At 34.8% G+C, this 22,426-nt stretch overlaps 1 long non-coding RNA gene across 2 annotated transcripts in view; it reads right to left on the bottom strand.

Moving 5' to 3' along the window:
- LOC141572435 (uncharacterized) overlaps positions 1-22,426 on the bottom strand; it is a 1,196,122-nt gene that overhangs the window by 923,007 nt on the left and 250,689 nt on the right. For both annotated transcript variants that reach the window (XR_012497796.1, XR_012497795.1), the window contains one exon: positions 22,195-22,270. This is a non-coding gene — a long non-coding RNA (uncharacterized LOC141572435). The remainder of the gene's footprint in view (positions 1-22,194; positions 22,271-22,426) is intronic.

Here is a 22,426-nt window from a genome sequence, read left to right as displayed (position 1 = left end):
GAGTAAAGAACTACATCATTCTTGCAGTTATTCAAGCTCAAAATCATAGAATCATCCTTGATTTCCTTATTTCTGTTATGCCGTACAGCCAAGGATACCATAAATCCTCTCAGGTTTTCCTGTAATATATATAGTACCATGAACGTGACCACTTCTTCCCACTTCTGTTGTACACACTCTGCTCCAAGCAACCATTTCTCTTACGCGTATTACTGTAATAATCTTTCAGGATCTTTTTGCCTCTGTCCTTGTCCCTGACAACCTACTGTGTGTTGTAACTACAGAAATAGTTAAAACAGACACTAGGGGGAATGTAACAGGGCTCTTCTGTCACATCAGATCTTTGCTAGGAACCCTCCAGTGACTTCACAGCTCATTCAGAGTAACAGCCTGATTCCTAAGAAGGATTTACGTTATCTGCTGCATCCTTGTAGCTCTCAGACCTTATTTCCCAATGTCTTTCTCCTTGCCCACCCTGCTATAACTACACTGAACTACCTGTTGTTGATCAAATACAACAGGCTTACACCTGTTCAAAGAATTTGTGCTCCTGTTTCCTCTAACTAAAATGCCGTTCCCTAAGATAGTTGCATGACTTCCTTACCATCTTCAGCTTTTTACTCACATGCCAACTTTTCAGTGACCACATTCAAAATGGGGGCCCCACCTCCATTCACCCTATATACCTTGACTGCTTTGTATTTCTCTTTAGCACATCCAAACTTCTAATTGTTTTATACATGATGAGAAGGATTTTGTCCCCCTCTAGTTTTATTTTTTTTACACTATTCTATTCTCAGTATATAGAGCAGTATCTTAATTCAAAACTCATTATTGTTTATTAATCTGTACATGCCATGCTATATTAATCTATGTTATACATTATGGAGGACTGACTGTGGGCTTTTCTCTTCAACCTGTGAGTTCTGATTTTAGGCTGTCTATTGCCGGTGCTGTTTAACAGAGCACCTCTTGATTTTGTTTCAGAAAGTAATATTGGGTCACCTCCTCAAATTTATTATAACCCCTAAATTATCACGTGATCCTTATGCTTTGCTCCATTATTGCATTGTTAGTGATTATGACTCAAACATAGCCAGGGCCTGTCACATGACATAATATATCAGCCTGTGGACTATCTAGGCAATATTTACTATATGCTGCCTTGTAAAAAATTCAGCTTCTTTCTTGTTTTTCTCTATCCCCTCCGACCCCTTCATATGTTGAACCTATTTCCCCCAAGTGGTTAGCACTCTAGAAGCCAGATTGAGTGTCTGGGAGTATGGTAGGTTCTCAAGAGGTGTGTAAAAGTGTGTGGAAAAAGTGCTATAATGTCCTGCCTTCTCTCTTGTTGATGTGAGCCCTATACAATCGTTGCATAAGCATTTACCAAAATATTTCTTAGGTTAGCACCTAATACATAAATAGGTTCAAAGTTAAAAAAAAAAATATATATATATATATATATATATATATATATATATATATATATATATACATATATACATAGATATCCTTAATATTTATAACTCCTCAATCAAATATTCAACTCAAAGTGGAACCTCTTTGTTTATTTAGTGTTGACTTCCCTGTCTCCCATAAGGTAAATACTGTATTACCTGGGATATCTTGGTATCCTTCCCATATATCTTCACATCTTCTCAGAAGCCAAATGTGTCCAATAGGAGGTAAATGTGGTGATACCCTCATCTCTTAGAACTTGCAATTTTTGCTTTGATCGTCTTGTTCTTATATGTTATGCAGGTATGTCCTTTTTATCTTTATAAGAGGTGTGATCAGAAAATACGGTGAATGTTTAAGTTAAAAAAATATAATATTATAACAGTAAAAGACACATTGCCATGAATCTCCCTCAAAATACTCCCCTTTGCTTCGGACACCTTTATCCCATCATTCTTACCACTTTCTGAGGCAGTTCTGGAAGTCCTCTTTCATGAGTGTCTTTAGATGCACTGTCGTGGCTGCCTCGATGTTCTGAATCAATTCAAAACATTTATCTTTCATTTTGACTTTGAGAAAGAGTCAGAAATCTTCCAGTGCCAGATCCTATGAATAAAGGTGGATGAGGATACACCATAATGTTTTTATTTGACAGAAATTGCCGTACCAGAAGTGATGTGTGACATGGAGGCTTTCCATTATGATCACAAAATATGGTAAATGTTGCTGCCAAGTGCCATCCAATAGAAAGATAAGGATCTTCAATACGGGAAGCAGAGCCTTGAACCTGACCGTGTTTCCCAAAAATAAGACCTGGTCATACTAATTTTGGCTCTAAAAGATGCATTAGGACTTATGTTCAGGGGATGTCATCCTGAAAAATCATGCTATGGCTTATTTTCCGGTTAGGTCTTATTTTCAGGGAAACACGGTAGTAATAGTGTGTGACAAGGTTCAGTTTATTTGATGCAGTCAGTTGGGTGTTAGTACAGTTGAGAGAAGGTGTGTTTTAAAGTGTGCTTAAATCATCCTGCATCATGACAACACGTTGTGCCACCCTTCGCTTCTGGTATACATCAATTTCTGTCCAATAAAAAACATTATGGTGTCCTCATCCACCTCATTCACCGGATCTGGTTCCATATGACTTCTGTCTCTTCCTCTAAGTCAAAATGAGTCAGGACATGGAAGCATCCACAACAGTGCAAGTAAAGCGGACCTCCAGAACTTCATCAGAAAGTGGCAAAAACGATGAATAAGTGTGTTTGAAGTGGAGCAGAGTATTTTGATGGGGATTAATGGTAATGTGTCTTTTACTATACTTTTTTTTTTTTCATTTAAGCATTCACCGTTTTGTTTCATCACGTCTTGTACATCAATTCCACTTCAAACTAAAAACCTTTCTTGAATTGTCTGCTTTGTTTTTTCTATATCACTCTGTACATATAGATCCTCAGATTGTTATTCTGCTTTCAGCCTAGTGCTTCAGGCTCTCCTTTGTTAGGGAAGAGGCTCACATAGGGAAGAGGCTCAGATAAATAATGAGATTTATTTGTTAATTCAAACTTAAAATATCTTTGTGGAAGCATTCACTCTGATATTGTCAACTGAGGATATAAAAGCTATTCACTAGAAGACGAGCTATCCTCGCACAATGAATTTTTATTTTATTATACTACCAAAATGATGCTCCTGACCTTTCTAGACTTTTTATATAATATTATCACTCAGGATGATATTCTATTAGTGATATAAATAGGCATTCCTGGAACTCATATAAGATCAAATGCATTGGCTTTGTAATAGAAAGCAATTATTTTCTATCTTCTAGTTACGCTGTAAGTGTGCCTATACTATAGTAGGAAAGAAAAGGGCTTCTGGACAATTTTCATAATAATTAATCTGAACACTTCCCCATCTCATCCACCTTGTGAGTGTGCCTATGTGGTCACAGAAACTCAGAATTAACAAGGTCATCCAACTCTGTCCCATGTGGGAAACCCAAAGGAGAGCTCCCATGACCCAGAAGCACAATATAATTTCACCCCACACTACCTAGGAACTGGGTATTGGGGTATGAGCCTGCTCTGGGATCCTGACAGAACCAAGTAACCAGTTGCCTGAAAATGTTTCATTCAATAGCCAATCATTTTCCCACTGATGCATAGTATGAGTACATCACAAATGAACAATATAACCAAGAGTTAACATGTTTTTCCAGGTGATTTCTGAAACTAAGCACTATATTAGCAAACTGCTGTATCTTGTAAGCCGTCATCCCACAGAAGCCAAGTGGTATAGGAGCTTCCATGGTGAGTAGCAAGCACATACAGTATTTTTTGTACAACCAATTATATTACAGCAGCTTGGATATGTTTTTTAAATGCAAAGATATACTTTAATATGTTTTTCTTATTACAATACAAATTCTAATTTTATTAAAATATGGAAAATGTGGAAAAGTAAAAATAATAAAATAGCAAAAACAAATATCTTCAACATGTACAGATATGTTTTATTGTATCTACTCTCACTATTTTTTTCCATTTCATTGGTGTGTGTGTGTGTGTGTGTGTGTGTGTGTGTGTGTGTGTGTGTGTGTGTGTGTGTGTGTGTGTGTGTGTGTGTATGTTTGGAAATATATTACATAGTTGGATGTTTCAATGTAATAATAATACAGTTTTACAAACTATGTTTTACCTAATAAAATGGTTTGAATATATTATATGTTATGATATAGTCCTGTAATGCCATCTTTTTAAAGAACTGAACAGTACTGCATACTAAAAAATTATTATAGGATATTTATACAAGCGTCTAATGTATGGAGATTAATGTTTATGTCAAGTTTTCCTATGCTATGATGAACATCCTTCCTTTATAGTTAAGTCCTACACGTTATGAATTAGTTCTTTAACTATCAATTACTGGTTAAAAGTATATAAATAAAATAAAGATTTCAGATATACACTGGCAAATGTCCTCCAAATAATTATAATCAATTGTACTCCTACTAGTAGTAAATGAATATGCCTCCCCTAAATCACAAACAACACTGGATATCACTTACAAACAGTCCCTAATTGAGGAAAAAAATGCTGCTATCTTAGTTTTGTTTTTCTTTAAATTGATTTGATTATTGGTGATATAGACGAGTATTTTCATGCTTCTATTATTAGTTTCAATATCTTTCTTTATTATTATTATTATTATTATTATTATTATTAGTTTCAGGTGTACAAAATAATGTAATAGTTAGACACTTCATCCCACACAAAGTGATAACCCCTCTCCCCCAGTCTATTGACCCTCTGACATTGTATATATCTATTACAATTCCACTGACTCTATTCCCTATGCTGTACTCCATATCCTGTGACTGTGTGTGTGTATGTATATATATATATGTATACACACACACACACACACACACACACATAATTATATATATATATATATATATATATATATATATATATATATATATATATATATAATATATATAATTATATATATAATTATACAATATTATTCAGCTTCAGCTTCAGGTGTACAGTACATCTATGCAGTCCATGAAGTTGTCTCCCTAATAAGACAAGTGCCCATCTGACACCCTACAAAATCTTTACAACATTATCGATTATATTCCCCAAACTGTCTTTCATATCCCCGTGGCAATATTGTGGTTACCATATAAGCTCTCTAATCCCTTCCCCTTCTCCCTCATCCCCACCCCCTCCCACCTAGCAACCATCAGTTTTTCCTCTATATCTCTGAGACTATTTCTGTTTACTTTGCTAATTTATTCAGTTGTTTAGATTCCATATATAAGTGAGATCATATGGTATTTGGCTTTCTCCAACTGACTTATTTCACTTAGCATAATGTTCTCTAGGTCCATCCACATCGTTGCAAATGGTAAGATTTCATTCTTCTTTATAGCCAAGTTATATTCCATTGTATAAATGTACCACAGTTTCTTAATCCAGTCATGTACCGGTGGGCATTTCGATTGTTTCCAAGTCTTGGCTATTGTAAACAGTGCTGCAATAAACATAGGGGTGAATATATTTTTTGAATTAGTGTCTTTGATTTCTCTGGATAGATACCTCAGAGTGGACGTACTGGGTCATAAGGTAGTTCCATTTCCAGTTTCTTGAGGTACCTCTATACTGATTTCCATAGTGGCTGCACTAATCTGCAATCCCACCAACAGTGCACCAGGGTTCCCTTTTCTCCACAGCTTTGCCAGCACTTGTTGTTCATTTATTGATGATAGCCATTCTGACTGGAGTGAGGTGGTATCTCATGGTGGTTTACATTTGCATTTCTCTAAAGATTAGTGAGGCTGAGCATGTTTTCATTTGTCTGTTGGCCATCTGTATGTCATCTTTGGAGAAATATCTCTTCAGGTCCTCTGATCATTTTTTAATTGGGTCGTTTGTTTTTTTGGTGTTGAGTTGAATGAGTGTTTTATAAATTTTGGATATTAATCCCTTATCAGATGTATCATTGACAAATATCTTCTCTCAATCAGTAAGCTGCCTTTTTGTTTTATTGATGGTTTTCTTTGCCGTGAAAAAACTTTTAAGTTTGATGTAATCCCATATGTATGTATTTTCTTTTACTTCCCTTACACGAGGGACTATATCAGTAAAAATGTTACTCAGGGTAATGTCTGCAAATTTACTTCCTATATTTTCTTATGGTAGTTTTATGGTTTTGGATCTCAAATTTAAATCTTTTTAACCAATGAAGTAAAAGACCTATACTCAGAAAAAAATATGAAAAACTGAAGAGAGAAATCAAAGAAGATACAAATAATATAGTTAAAATGTCAATACTACCTAAGGCAATACATAGATTCAATGCAATTCCTATTAAACTACAATGACATTTTTCTCAGAAATAGATCATATAATCCTAAAATTTATATGGAACCATAAAAGACCCTGAATAGCCATGGCAATCTTGAGAAATAAGAACAAAGTTGGAGGTATCATGCTATCTGACATCAAATCATACTACAAGGCTATAGTCATCAAAAAAGTATGGTACTGGCATAAAAACAGATACATAGATCAATGAAACAGAATAGAGAACCCAGAAATAAATCCATTCATATTGAATGTATTACAAGTGAAACAAGAATTTACACTGGGGTAAAGTCTATTTAATAAATGGTGCTGGGAAAACTGGACTGACACGTGCAAAAAAAATGAAACTGGGCTACCTACTTATGCCACATACGAGAACAAATTCAAAGTATCTTTCTTTTTTAATGCCTATATTATTTTTTTTGCCTATATTTCTGTTGAGATGGTTATATTTTGTATTGATGTATAAAAGTTTTTTTTATATATTAAAGATGAAAATTCTATAGCATGTATGGCACTTACTCATTATCTTTCAGTTTTATAGGTGATAGCCCTGAAATTTATAATTTAAAAGGAAATGCATCTATGTTTCCTTTTAGTATGTACTTGATATTCTAAATGATGGAGTTATGTTGACGTATGCTATAAAGTCAAGATCTATTTACCCCCAAATAATTAGTTGTCCCATGATGATCACATCGTTTTAAAGTCCATGGAAGAATACCAGGGATTCAATTAGAAATTGTATCCTTCCTGTATCCTTGCTATTAAGTTGGGTAATCCCTATAATAACCATAGGGTATTCTTAGGGAGACGCTGTCACCATCAGACATAAGAGCAGAACGTCCTTAATGGAGGGTTATCCTGTTCAGTAACCCCTTTTAAAATACACAGACTAAGAGAAACAGCTGAGAGAAATGTAGCTGCATGGTAATTCCAGTCATCTTACGGAAAGGGAAAAAGAAGGGCTTTAAAATCTGGGAAACTTAAAATTTCTGTGAACCTTGTGAGTACTTCCTCAAGCATAGGACTTGAATCCTGCCTGTGCATAAATCTGTGATCTGTTGGGTAGAGTGACAGAAATAATGCATAAATTTCTATATATAGGACATCATTGTGAACATAAATTCTAAAAAAAATATGTTCCTATCTTTCCATATTTTTTTTTCACATTACAAATTGGCCTCACCTCCTACAATATTTTTATAGCACCCTATATCTTAGCCAAACCAAACCATCCACGACTTCCTGAAAGTGTTTGTAACTTTCATTATTTTTTCATGCTATCCTTTATTCTATCAAACCTATGCTCATTTTCCCTAAAGTTCATTTTTTATTTTATTTTATTTTATTTATTTTTTAAAGTCATATATATATATATATATATATATATATATATATATATATATAATGTAATCTTTTTTGGGGGGGGAGGGGAACAGGACTTTATTGGGGAACAGTGTGTACTTCCAGGCCTATTTTCCAAGTCAAGTTGTTGTCCTTTCAATCTTAGTTGTGGAGGGTGCTGTTCAGCTTCAAGTTGTTGTCCTTTCAGTCTTACTTGTGGAGGGTGCAGCTCAGCTCCAGGTCCAGTTGCCGTTTTCTAGTTGCAGGGGGCGCAGCCCAGGAGTCGAACTGACAACCTTGTGGTTGAGAGGATGCGCTCCAACCAACTGAGCCATCTGGAAGCTCAGCGGCAGCTCAGCTCAAGGCGCCGTGTTCAATCTTAGTTGCAGGGGGCAGAGCCCACCATCCCTTGCAGGAGTCGAGGAATTGAACTGGCAACCTTGTGGTTGAGAGCCCACTGGCCCATGTGGGAATCGAACCGGCAGCCTTCGGAGTTAGGAGCACGGAGCTCTAACCGCCTGAGCCACCGGACCGGCCCCCTATTATTTTATTTTTTTAAAGAACAAACTAGCTGCTGCTGCTGCTTCTTCTTCTTCTTCTTCTTCTTCTTCTTCTTCTTCTTCTTCTTCTTCTTCTTCTTCTTCTCCTCCTCCTCCTCCTCCTCCTCCTCCTCCTCCTCCTCCTCTTCTTCTTCTTCTTCTTCTTTTTTTTCCATTTTTTATTGGGGAATCTTGGAGAACAGTGCATTTCTCCAGGGCCCATCAGCTCCAAGTCGTTGTCCCTCAATCTAGTTGTGGAGTGCGCAGCTCAGCTCCAAGTCTAGTCACCATTTTCAATCTTTAGTTGCAGGGGGCACAGCCCACTATCCCCTGTGGGAATTGAACCAGCAACCTTGTTGAGAGCACGCACTCTAACCAACTGAGCCATCTGGCCACCCCTCTGGAAGCTCAGTGGCAGCTCATTGTCTTCATTCTAGTTGTGGAGGGTGCAGCTCAGTGGCCCATGTGGGAATCAAACTGGCAACCCTGTTGTTCAGAGCTTGTGCTCTAACCAACTGAGCCACCTGGCCGCCCCCTAAGGTTTATTTTAAATGTGGCATCTTTCATAGAAACTTTCTAATTACACCAGGCAGAATTAATGGCTTCTTTTTTTCTACATTTTCACAGCTGTGATTTTATACCTCTCCTTATCATTTATTTTTATGCCTTCCATTACACTAAGTTATTTACATGTTTATCACCTCCCGCATAACTCTGAGGTCCATTTAGAGAGCGTTTCTCTAGTTCATCACTGAACCTTAAACAGTATCTAGCACATCGCCTAATATATAGTATGTACTTAACAAATATTTGCATTTGGGCAAATAAGTGAGGTTTATAGAAGTAGAAGTAGTCAAACAAGTGGATAAGGAAAGTGAACAAATTTCAGGTGTCAATGTATAATAGGTTCTGTACATACATTCTCAGTTAATATTCAGAACCCTATGACTATATATCATTACCTTGACTATTTAGAAATGGGAATGGAAATATAAAAGAAAGATATACATTGTCCAAGGTCACGTGGGTAAGAAATTCCTGAGCCAAGATTAAACTCGGGTATCTCTTACTGCAAGGCATGCCTTCCTTCTTGTGTATCACACCAAATCTTTTCTCTCAGGCTCTTTGTCTTATATCAGAGGGGTAAAACAATTAACAACTTAAGTTCAAAACATCATCAATCAAATAATCTAAAGGTATACCTTGGGCTGTTTTTAGAAGCTATCTGCATTATACATTTATAAAATTTTCTAAGGAAGAACTCACAGTCATGAAACAAAGGACAATTCAACTACAAATATACTATATTAGGAGCTCAGAGAAGAAATAGAGTCATGGGAGATGGAATGATCTGGAAGACCTTGAATGTTGGCTGGAAATCAGAAAAATAAAGAAGCCATATGAAGTCTATGTATCAGGCATAATGCTAAGTCTTGCCATACCAAACTGAGTAAGCAATATGTCCATCCCCATTTTAACATTTAAAGCTAGTTATGTGTTGAAAAGTTGTACATGGATCCTGTACCTTTTCACCAAATGTTGTCTTATATCACCTTCACAACCCTGCCGTAAAGGCAGTATGAAAGACATGCATTTATTCATCTCTTCATCCATTAATTAATCAGTACAAGCTTTAACTCACTGATTGTTTTATTCACACAGAAACTTACCAAGGACTTTCTATGTGAAAGGCATAATTCTTAGAAGTTTTAGGTACAGATATAAAATTGTCTTTGGTGATTAATATTATTCTACCTATTTCAGATTGAGAATTTGTGTCCATAATTAGTGAACTGACTTACCCAACCACATAGAATTACTGAATAGCAGGGAAGGAACTGTAATCTCATACCCCAGTAGATCAAAGAAAATTCTAGTCTTTTCTAAAAAATGTATGACAAAATGGTAGGTATCAGTACACTACTTCAAAATTGTTGGCTATTTTATCCTCTCTTATTCAACTTTTGCATCAGAACTCAAGGTTAAAGCTCTTCAGTCTTTCAGGGCTACTTTCTCCATACTCCTCACTAGCCTGAACAAAACATTCTAATTGGGTTTCTGTTAACGCAAAGGTGGGCACCCACAGGCAAAAGTTGAGTGCTGCAGAGTCAGAGCTTCTCCCTAAAGCACAAATTAAGCCGCCGATAGATTCAGTATTAGGGACTAGATCTCTCTTTCTAAATCCAATACTCTCTTAATTATGCCCAAGAGCCATTTCAGTTCAATGAAAAAACACTCCTGGAAAGACAGTGTTATCACCCATGCAAAGGATGCAAAAGCAGGCCTCTTTCAGAAGAAAATCCCATTTAAACAAATTTACCAAGGATTCTGTTATAATAGGGTTGTCCTTATGCAGGGATAATAGAAGGCATTTTAAACTCTATTTGAAAAATTCCAGGATAATAGCTTATTCAAATTGTGACTCCTTCAAGTATATCTTTGATGCTTGAAATTCATCATTTCATTATGTGGAAAAGTAGGAAAAAACAGGTATTGATCATACATCAGGCATATATGTTACTTAATTTGAAGAAATTCTCAAAACAATAATATTGGTATTATTATTAATACTTGTCGCCCAGGGTTTCAGGGTCATATAAATTGTACACCGTAATTTAATTTCACTATTGGATTAGTTTTCTCATCTGTAAAAAAGGGCCTGTTATTGTGAGTTCCTACCAAGAGGATTGTGGAGAGGATCAAGGGAATAATAAGCTTTGTAAATTGTAAACTGATACAAGTTGAAGGTAAGGTTTATTGAAAAATGCTGCTTTCTTCCAACAGCAAATGGACCTGCCTCAAATGGTGGATTGAGGATAGTATAACCACATCCTAAGGCCCACTTTCATCTAAGTCGTCACTCTGACTACCTTTTCAAGGTAAATAGTTGGCACTGGAACATTTCTTTCCTATTATCTTTATCAATAAGGCTTTTTATTTTTTCCGTGCTCACGTTTATATTAAAGAAATAGCCAGTCCTGCTAAAAACCATTAAGTCGTTTAACATTTTAAAGTTCTTATAAATTAGGAATCCATCGTTGTCTATACGAATGTTTCCCAAAATGTTAGTAATGTACAATCCACCTGGCACTGAAATCTCAAATTGCATCAGTTAGAGCTTTAAATCTCAGTGACTCTTTCATCTAGTCCAGAGGACTTGGTGATATTTCATGCTTTAATAGTCGACACTGAGTCACAAGGTGATAGAACATTATTTTTTTTTCTTTTGAATGTATGTAGGGTAACAAGGTAAAAGAAAAATCCAAATTTATTGTGAGTTTATATTAATCAGTATAATGGAAATGTGTTCTAACCCATTTATTGAGTGGTTACTATATGCTATCACAGGGTTGATTGTTATAAATGCATGTGATTTATTCTTCACAAATTATTTGCTCAGAGGTGCAGACAGAGAAATCAATGTGGAGAGATACTGAATAAATGTCAAAGACCATACAGAGGATAAAGTGGAGCTATGATGAAAACCTAAATCGGACTCCACTCAATTAATGAAATTTTTTTCCTAATCCCCTTCGGTATATCATGAACCACAAAGCATGAAAAATTTTGTCCTCTAGAGAAACTATATGTATTAAGGAATGATATTTTTCATTTATTAGTAAATCAAATATGATAATTTACTCGGGACTGAATGGAATAAAGTAGAGGTCAGGAAGATCCATACTATATGAAATCAACTCTTGGCTTCCCACATTTTTAAGGGTCCTGAGACTAAACTAGAATAAGAAGTGGTTACTGGAGATTTAGACTCAGAGATCATTTTCCATTTCATATTCAAATAGAATCATCTTCCTTATTCACTCCCTCCTCACTATTCCTCTCTTAAGTCTGTCCAAGTAACTTAGGCATTGCCCCACCTTGTATAAAGCTTGCCTTGATAATGAGATTCCACACTGAATTATTTTTTTCTCTCTGAATATCTATAGCATTTGTAATTTAGACATGTCAGTTTTCACCTGGCTGTTTATGAATCACGTTTATAGTAATTGCCCTAATCTCATGCACCAAACCCAAGCCTTTTGATCCACAGGAAGCTCTGCATTTTCAATAGGTCCCTTTATTCAACTATTTCTGAGATTCCCAAACACACACACACAAAAATTTATACCTCAGTGTTCCTTAAACGCTATTAGTTTATACATACTGAATCACATAATTTTCCTTTTGGCATAGTCACAGTGATATATTAGCCAAACCTGGATACTTCTGAGCAAAATGGAGGTCTTACCAGATGAGACAGCATGAAAAGATGAAAACTGAGCCTGTCCTGAGCAAGCTGATACATAAAGTCACGCTACTTGTAGGGAGCCCCCAGAGGCAGAGAGTACCACACGGCCCTCATCTATCCCCTACAGGTGGGCAGTGTCAAATCTCTTCCCTATTCCGTGTCTACTGTCAACTCAAAGCAATGCTTCAAGGGTCCCTGGTGATTTTGCTGAATCTATAGCCTTTCAGTCTTGGGCATTCAGTTATTCCTCAGTAGAGAGGGTGGCAGAGGAGTGTCCAGATGGAAAAATTGTCCAGTCTCATTTTTTGTCTCTGACTCAGGGATCCTAGTACTTGGGCCATGCAATTCACCATGAATGTCTACCTTTCATGAGGTGATTTTCTTCAGTAGGCCTTTAGCCTTGTGTTCCCACATCTCATCAACTCCACAGTCTGTCAGGCTTAGCAGTACATACCTGAACTACATGTTTAGACACTTTCCCATTAGCCACCTAGAACCCATTCAAGTACCCCTTAAAAACTTGATAATAGTTAACTTTATATAATATTATTTGACTATTAGAAGGGTGGTTAGCCAAGGGCTAAATCCACATGCCAGCTTAAAAGAATTTTGCTTCAAGCTCAGTCAGGATAGCCTGTTGTATCATTATTACTTTACACCACACATTCTAGATCATAAAGCTTCTATCACTAGTCCATGATGTGTTTCAAAAAACAAAAAACAAAAAAAAGAAAGAAAAAGAAAAAAAATTGATGTTGTCAATCTTACACAAAACTATTTTTTTATACTTTATATGTAAGGAGATTATTTTAAATTACATTTGTTGGTGTGACTTTGGTTAATAAATTATATAGGTTTCAAGTGTACAATTCTATAATATATCATCTATTTATTGTATGGTGTGCTCCACCACCAAAAGTCACATCTCCTTCCATCACCATATTTTGACCCTGTTTATCCTTTTCTACCGTTCCCCTTACCCCCTTACGTTCTGGTAACTACTAAACTGTTGTCTGTGTCTGAGTTTTTGGTTGTCAGTTTGTCTTATTCATTTGTTGCTTTCAGTTTTATATCCCAAATGAGTAAAATTATATTCTTCTTGACTTTTTCTGTCTGACTTACATCACTTAGCATAATAAACTCAAGATATATCCATGTTGATGCAAATGGCAGTATTTCATATTTTCTTATGGCAGAGTAAAATTCCATTGTATATAGGCACCACATCTCATCTTCTTTATCCAATCTTCTATGGAAGGACACCGTGGTTGTTTCTATGTCTTGGCCACTGTGAATTATGCTGCAATGAACATTGGAGCACATATATCTTTATGGATAAAATGTTTTTAGACTTTTTGGGTAGATATCCAGAAGAGGGATTGCTGGGTCATATGGTAATTCTTATATTTTAAGGAACCCCCAAACTGTTGTCCATAGTGGCTGTGCCAATTTATATTCCCACCCACAGTATATGAAGGTTTCCTTTTCCCCACAACTTCTCCAAGACCTGTTATGACTTGTGTTGTTGATAATAGCCATTCTAATAGGTGTGCAGAGGTATCTCATTGTGGTTTTGATTTGCAGTTCCCTAATAGCTAGTGAAGTTGAGCATTTATCTGTTGGTCGTTTGTTTGTCTTCTTGGCAGAAGTGTCTGTTCAGGTCCTCTGCCCATTTTTTTTTTTTTTTTTAATTGGTGAATATTGGGAAACAGTATGTTTCTCCAGGGCCCATCAGTTCCAAGTCGTTCTCCTTCAATCTAGTTATGGCAGGCACAGCTCAGCTCCCAGTCCAGTTGCTGTTTCCAGTCTTTAGCTGCAGGGGGCGCAGCCCACTACCCATGCAGAAAGTGAACTGGCAACCTTGTTGTTGAGAGCTCGCGCTCTAACTAACTGAGCCATCCGGCTGCGCCTGCCTGTTTTTTAATTGGATTGTTTTTCTGTTGTTGAGTTGTATGAGTTCTTTACATATTTTGGATATTAGATCCTTATTGAAGGTGTTTGCAAATATCTTTTCCCCTTTGGTTAGTTGCCTTTTTGTTTTGTTGATGACTTCTTTTGCTGTTCAGAAACTATATAGTGTGATATAGTCACATTCAATTATTTTTGCTTTTACTTCCCTTGCCTTTGAGGTCAAATTCATAAAATTTTATCTAAGACTAAGGTCCATAAGTTTAGTACCTATGTTTTCTTCTATGCATTTTATTGTATCAGGTCTTATATTTAGGTCTTAGATCCATTTTGAGCTAATTTTGGTGTGTAGTTAATTTTGGTGTGAAGTCTAACTTCATTCTTCTGCATGTGCTTTTCCAATTTTCCCAGCACCATTTATTGAAAAGGCTTTCTTTCCCCCATGGTATTTTTTCGGCGCCTTTTCCAAAAATTATTTGCCCATGTATATTAAGGTTTATTTCTGGGTTCTCAATTCTGTCCCATTGGTCTGTTTGTCTGCTTTTCTGTCAGTACCATGCTATTTTGATTATTATCACTTTTTCGTATAAATTGAAGTCAGGAAGTGTGATAACTCCGCCTTGCTCTTTATTTTCAGGATTACTTTGGCGATTCAGGGTCTTTTGAGGTTCCACACATATCTGATGATTTTTTTGTTCTATTTCTTTAAAAACGCCACTGGGAAAATATAAATAAATAAAAATGCCATTGGGATTATTATGGGGATTACATCGAACCTGTATATTTTTTAAAGTTTTGTTCTATTTAAATATTTTGTCAGTTATTTTCTGTTCTCCCTATTCCCTCTTTATCACATCATCTTAGCATCCGTGATACTTCCAATGACCACAGAGGGTAACATGAAAACACAACTGTAAAAGTTTACATGCACTGCTTTATTTGAGATGCACAATTAAATATATGAAAATGAAAAATATCATTTACTATCCCATTTTACTGCTGAGAAAACTGAGATTCAGAGAAATTTAAAAAAAAATCCCATGGTCTAACAATTAAAATGTTGCTGAACCAGAATACAAAGTCCATGTCTTCTGGAGATAGATAGATAGATAGATAGATAGATAGATAGATAGATAGATAGATAGATATCTTTGTGTCCTCTAAACAGTGAAAACAGTTTCTCATTGCAGTGACTGATTTCAATGGCCTTTGCCAACACCAATTATAGGAGTTGAATGACATGTGTAAAGCACCCAGGTGAATGCCAGTCACTGTGCAGTAGTCCCTCTTCATAAATGTTAATTTATTTTTCTGCTTGATGGATCTCTGCTTGCAGGAGAAACAGCTCTCTCTCTCTCTCTCTCTCTCTCTCTCTCTCTCTCTCTCTCTCTCTCTCTCCATGTATCCCTCTGGTTTGAATACTTCAGCTTTGACCTTAAGTTTATGTCGCTTCATATTCTCTTAGATAAATGTCATCCCTTGGGACTCATAAGGGGTTGCCTGGTACCTTTTTAATCATTATTATTGCCTTTTGAATATCTTGTATTATCCCACTGGTGCTAGAAACATCAAGACATCATTTTACACAGATCAGCAACTCTGCGTACACCAGTTTAGGTTACTTTGCAAAAGTGGCAGAATAGCATTGTATTTAATTCCCTCACAGATGAATTCAGTTATATTTCAAACTGAGTCTTCAGATCTAAAGACTGAACTTCTAGGGATGCATCAGGAAAAGCCAGACATGTTTTATATGCATCTGCAATGTCTCTGATCAATAGTAGAATACACAGTATATTGTGGTGTAGGATAAAGCTTTGGGTTTGGGTTGAAGTTCTAGCTCCATCACTAATTTACCTGATGATGTGCAAGTTACTCAACTATCCTGAGGCTCATTTTTCTCATCTGTCTAATGGTTATTTTGAATACATGTAACATATGTTAAAATGCCTAAGACAGTAACTCCTATTAAAATGAACAGTAATAGCCTCTACTGAATCAGCAAGTCATTAATACATTTGTTTTGTTTTGTTTTGTTTATAGAAGGTAGACAATTATGGCTTAGAAGCTGTTATGGATAACAAGGTGAGATGGCACTCCAAATACTGGCCTCAAGACACTTAGAGTATTAAAAATTAATTTAACTCAAAGGCAGCTGAGCTTTGGCTGCAAAGAGCCTGCACAGACTAAAAACTCTTCACTATGAGGCTCAATTCAGAAAAAAGATAACTCACTTTCAAATTTTAATTGTTCCAATTCAAGTAATTAAAAGAGTTGTTTGCATTAGATAACTGATTCTTTACACGCTTACTAATGCATTTGTTTTGTTTCAGACTATTTTTGTTTGTTTGTTTTAAATCACACTTTTTAACTGAATCCTCTGCAGGGCAATGAAAGAATCAGCTAAGTCAGTAATCCACCTCAAGTGGATGGCATTTTATTTAATGAAGTTGAAAATGTAAATGTGTAAGTTCATTGGGGGCACCAAGGGATGAAACTTTCATGGGAAGAGTGTAGAAAAACAGGACTTTCTCAAGCAGAAAGATCACACAGTGCAGAAAAGAGAGCACAACTGGGAAATGGAAGACCAATCATTAATGATGCATGACCTTGACAATTGATTGAATCCCTCTTAGGTTAAATCCTCTCATCTGTTAAATAAGAAGATGGTGTATTTGATGAGCTGTGATGTTCCTTATTGAGTTCTAATCATTAAACATTGAGAGGAATTTTTTTTTAAGGAATTTTTGTTTTAATTCACATGCAATGACTTGAGTTCATCATGAAACTCGACTTATAGCCCTCTATCACCACTAATTTACACATGAATGCCTAATTACTATTTTTATAATTTCTTGGTTTGTTTCTTTTCCTATCATCTCTGATATTCACTCCCATTTCTATCATCTCCAACATAGTTAACTACTAATATATTTAATACATGTTTTTGGATAATTTTGTTTTTAGATTTTTTTTCATTACAGAAAGAGCATTTTGCTATACATCTCATTCTATTACTTATGTTTGTCCTAACACTGTGTTACCATTTGTCTCTCTAATTCATTGTTTCTCATTTCCATCATATAATTACACAATAAATTTCTTCCATATTTATCCATTTCCTTCAGGCAAGATGCCTAGTTTCCTAGATTATCTCCACCTAATTATTATTCCAAATATACAGTCTTTACCAGGATAATTCTTAGATAACTTAGTTTTGTGGTTACTATGAGCAGTGTCCTTCCCCCCCCCCCCCCCCACTATCCCACATTCTTGTTTTAAACTATTTATATCTGGTGAGGAGTAACATTTTGATTTTTTAGTATCTTGCATTTGAACATCTTGCTTAATTCTCTTATTAGAGTTAATGGTTTATAAATAGATTCTGTTTGATTTTTTAATAGATGATACTATTTGCAATGGAAGTTTTGTCCTACTACACATCTTTATGCTTTTTATACCTTTTCTTACTACAGTAATAAAAACTTCTGGTGGCAGTGATTGCAAGCTTCTCTCAGTAATAAAGGGAATAAGTCAAAGTTTGCCCATTGCATTTGATATTTACTGCATGTTTTGATATGTAATCGTGATTCAGTTAGGAAGCTATATTCTATTATTAGCAGTAAAAGCCTTTTCTATATAAATAGGTAATAAACTTGATCAAATACTTTTGCTACATTTATTGGGATCTTCATGTGATTTTTCTCTTTTTAGTTAATTAAAATGGTTAATCATGTTGATAGATTTTGTGATATTAAAAAAATATATTGCATTTCTGGGGAAAAAACTATTATTTTTCTTTTTTACACACAGATGTAATAGAATAATACTTAAATGAAATGAGGCCATACTTTTCCTTCTTTTTTTTTTCCTGCTTTTATCCTACTTTGGAACCAAGCTCATACTAGCCTCATGAAAAAATAATGAACTTTCCTTAACTTTTATAATATGAAATATTGTGTAAAATTATCTCTTTAAAAGATTTTCTGAGAACACTCATGTGACGTTACTGAATTGTCTTTTATTTTCCTTTAAGCACCCTTTAGATGCCTCATGACATTTCCAAAGTTTTTAATGGCTATCATTTACTTAAATTTTAAATTTGTACTTGTGAAAGTTTTAGCATTTTATATATTTTTGAGAATTTATCCACTTTTGTCTAGGCTTTCAAATTTGAAATTGTTTTATCCATTTTGTCAGGGCTTTTCAAATTTAAATTTTAATTAACATATATGTCTGGTATATATGTTCACATTATTATTGAATTATATTTCAATATTTCATCGGAAACAAACTCCCCCTTTTTATTCTATATTTTAAAATTGTTTTTTAAATCTCACTTCCATTTACAAAAACAAAAAACAAAGAAGTTTCGCGTTTGTGAAGCAACATATATATTTATGTAAACTACACATCACTGTATCATGTTTATGGTAGACCATAAATACTTACTGGAAAAAGGGATAATAGAGTTATTTCTTGTACCTTAGTAAGGTCTTGAAATTGACACAGAATTTGGTAGGAACAACATACTATTTGAAGTTAAGAGATCCAGATCCAAGAAGACATTACAACAATTCTTACCAGTGTGATTTTGCTCAGGTTATCTAAAATCAGGAAGACAGAGTTTCTTCAGCATAAAATTTCCTCACAGAGGGTCACCATGAGGATTAACTATACTGAATGTCAGAGTATTTTGTAAACTATAATGAATTACATACATAATTAGAGAAAAGGAAGAAAGAAGGAAGAAATGAAGAAAAAAGGCAGGAAAGCAGAATTGTTTTACATAAAAAATGGCACAGAGAAAATTCTAATGAAAAGAACATTTCTGGTAAAATAGATAAAAACCCTGGATTTTATTCCGTAAGACAGAGAATTTTGGACCTTCTCTGACTTTTGCTATTTATTTGATATTGGATAAATCTCTAAACCTTCCATATATAAAGTTAGAAATTACAAAGGACTCTTGGAGGCTATCCCAGTTTACATTCCCACCAATAGTATACAAAGACTTCCTTTTCTCTACAATATCACCAATACTTATTATCGCTTTTCTTTTTGATAATAGCTACCCTAACACATATGAGGTGATATCTAATTATAGTTTTGATTTGCATTTCCCTGATGATTAGTGATGTTAAGCACCTTTTCATGTACCTGTTGGCCAATTGTATGTCTTCTTTGGAAAAATCAAGTCCTTTGCCCATTTTTAATCAGGTCATTTATTTATTTATTTATTTATTTATTTATTTATTTATTTATTTATGTTATTGAGTTGTAGAAGTTCCATACATATTTTGAATATTAACCCCTTATCAGACACGTAGTTTGAAAATATTTTCTCTCATCCCGTAGATTGCATTTTCATTTTGTTGATAGTATTCCTTGCCTTACAGAGGCTTTTCAGTTGGGTGTAGTCCTACTTGTTTGTTTTTGTTGCCTGTTCTTTTGGTGTCATAACCAAAATAATAATAACAATAATTGCCAAGATCCATATCAAGAAAAATTTCCACTATATTTTTCTTCTAAAAGTTTTACAGTCTCAGGTTTTATATTTAAGTCTAATCCATTTTGAGGCCTTCTTTTGGCATGGTATAAGATGAGGGTCTGATTTCATGCTTTGGCACGTGGATATTCATTTTCCCAACACATTTATTAAAGAAATTACCTTTTCCACATTGCATATTCTTGGCATCCTTGTCAAATATTAGTTGATCGCATATGGGTTAATTTCTGGGTTCTCTATTTGTTCCACTCATCAATGTTTCTGTTTTTATGCCACTACTCTACTGTCTTGATTACTATAGCTTTGAAATATGGTTTGAAAGCAGGAAGTGTGATTCCTCAAGTTTTGTTCTTTTCTCTCAAGATTGCATTGGCTATTGAGTCTTTTGTGGTTCTATACAAATTTTAGGATTGTTTTTTTCTATTTCTGTGAAAAATGTCTTTAGGATTTTGATTGGGATTGCATTGAATTTGTATATTGCTTAGGGTTATATGGGCATTTAAACAATATCAACTCTCCCAATCCATGAACACAGGATAATTTCTATGTATGTGTGTCTTTTTCAATTTCTTTCATCAATGTCTTATGATATTCATATGAACTAACCATATCACTTCCAGATATACACCCAAAATAAATGAAATCAGTGTCTCTAAACTGGTATCTGCACTCTCATGTTCATTTAAGTACTTGTCGCATTAGCCAAGATATAAAAACAACGTAAGTATCTGTCAACATATGAATGAATAAAGAAAATATGAAATATATTTATATATAATTTGAATAGTTTTCAGCCTTAAAGGAGAATAAAATCCTGCCATTTAGAACAACATGGATGGACCTGGAAGACATATGCTAAGTGAAATAAGCCAGACACAGAACGACAAATATTGCATGATCTCACTGATACGTGGAATCTAAAAAAGAGAAACTCATAGAAGCAGAGAATAGAACAGTTGCCAAGGACTGTGTATGTGTGTAGGGGGAGTGGGGAATAGGGAGATATTAGTCAAAGGGCAGAAGTTTTCAATTGTAAGATGAATAAATTAGGAATCTAATGTACAGCAGAGTAATAATAATTAATAATACTGTATTATATACTTGAAATTTGCTAAGACATTAGATGTTAAGTATTTTCACTGCATAAAAATATGGTAACTATGTGAGGTGATGGATGCGTTAATTAGCTTAATCATGGTAATCATTTCACAACGTTTTCATATATTAAATTATCATATTTTATATCCTAATATACATAATATTTATCAATTTTACCTCAATAAAGCTGAGGGGAAAGTCCAATATTTATTTGTCAGTTATAACTCAATAAAGCTGGAGGGGTGGGGAAGCCACTTCCTATGGGATCCAAACAATATACTATTTTTTGCTACTTTCCAAACTAAATTGTTATAGAGTATATATCCAATTGATTAAGAAGTAGTATGAATTCCTTCTTAAAACAATTCCTGGATATTTACAATTAGTACAAAGCTGGGCAATGCTATTATTACAAACCATACCACAGAGAATTTAAAAATCCAAAACAAGAAACTAACTGTGAATGTAAAAAATAATAATAAACAGTAAAACATGCTAAGTTCTATAGGCTAAGGTCAGGACAAACACTATGGGAACTGAGTGGAGAACAAATCATTTCCTAACACTGGGGTGTGAATAATAGAGGAAGTAGTACATAGAGATATTTGTGAAAGAAGAGTCACTGTAATATCTGGGAGTGTAGGTGAAGTAGGACATGTGCAAATGGAAAAAAATGGGACACAGTAAAGAGCCTGAGAGAACTCAGGCTTTACTAAGAAACAGCAAGTCCCCTGAAGAGGGTAAAAAAGGAGGGTTAATGGACAGGGACTCAGGAATCATGGGGAAATTTAAACTTGTATAAAGTTTGACATGCCACCTAAAGGATGTTGACTGTAACCAGTAGACAATTTGAAATCACAGAAGGATTTTGCACAGAAAAGTGATATGATCAGAATCAAACTGGAAACAAACAAAAAAATAAATGACAAGGAGTTTCATTAATAGATTATTGAAATCGTCCAGACACGAGTAAATGAGACATGGGCATGAGGTGGTGGATGGGAAAAGAAAAAGTAGAGATGTGAACATTTCTTAGCATGTAGAATTGTGAGGGTGGGACGTATGATTCAGAAATTAAAAATCAAAATCACAAAGTGACAAACATATATGTAGTATTATTGTTAATAGAACTATTGTGTGCAAAAGGAAAAGAAAGGAGGAAACAGACAACTTGGATATTGTACACTTATAAAAAAATAGAAATACCTGAGTTACAGATGTGTAGCAGACCAGGAATAGAGAGTAAACAGATCCATAGTTGAATGCCGTGACTGTTTAAAGGCTAAAAACAAAACAAAAACAAACAAAAAGAAACATTACTTTATAATATAGATCAATCCAGGTTTGCAGGACTTAAAAGTTAAGCAATTTTAGGGATTTGGAACTCTTTAGGTAAAAGAATAAAATAATAATGAATACAAAATAGGCTTGAAAATGA

The sequence above is a fragment of the Rhinolophus sinicus genome, linkage group LG06 (assembly GCF_036562045.2).
Source record: "Rhinolophus sinicus isolate RSC01 linkage group LG06, ASM3656204v1, whole genome shotgun sequence".
Taxonomy (NCBI): Eukaryota; Metazoa; Chordata; class Mammalia; order Chiroptera; family Rhinolophidae; genus Rhinolophus; species Rhinolophus sinicus.
Note: the sequence above shows the minus strand (reverse complement) of the source record. Positions and strands in the feature narration are given on the sequence as shown.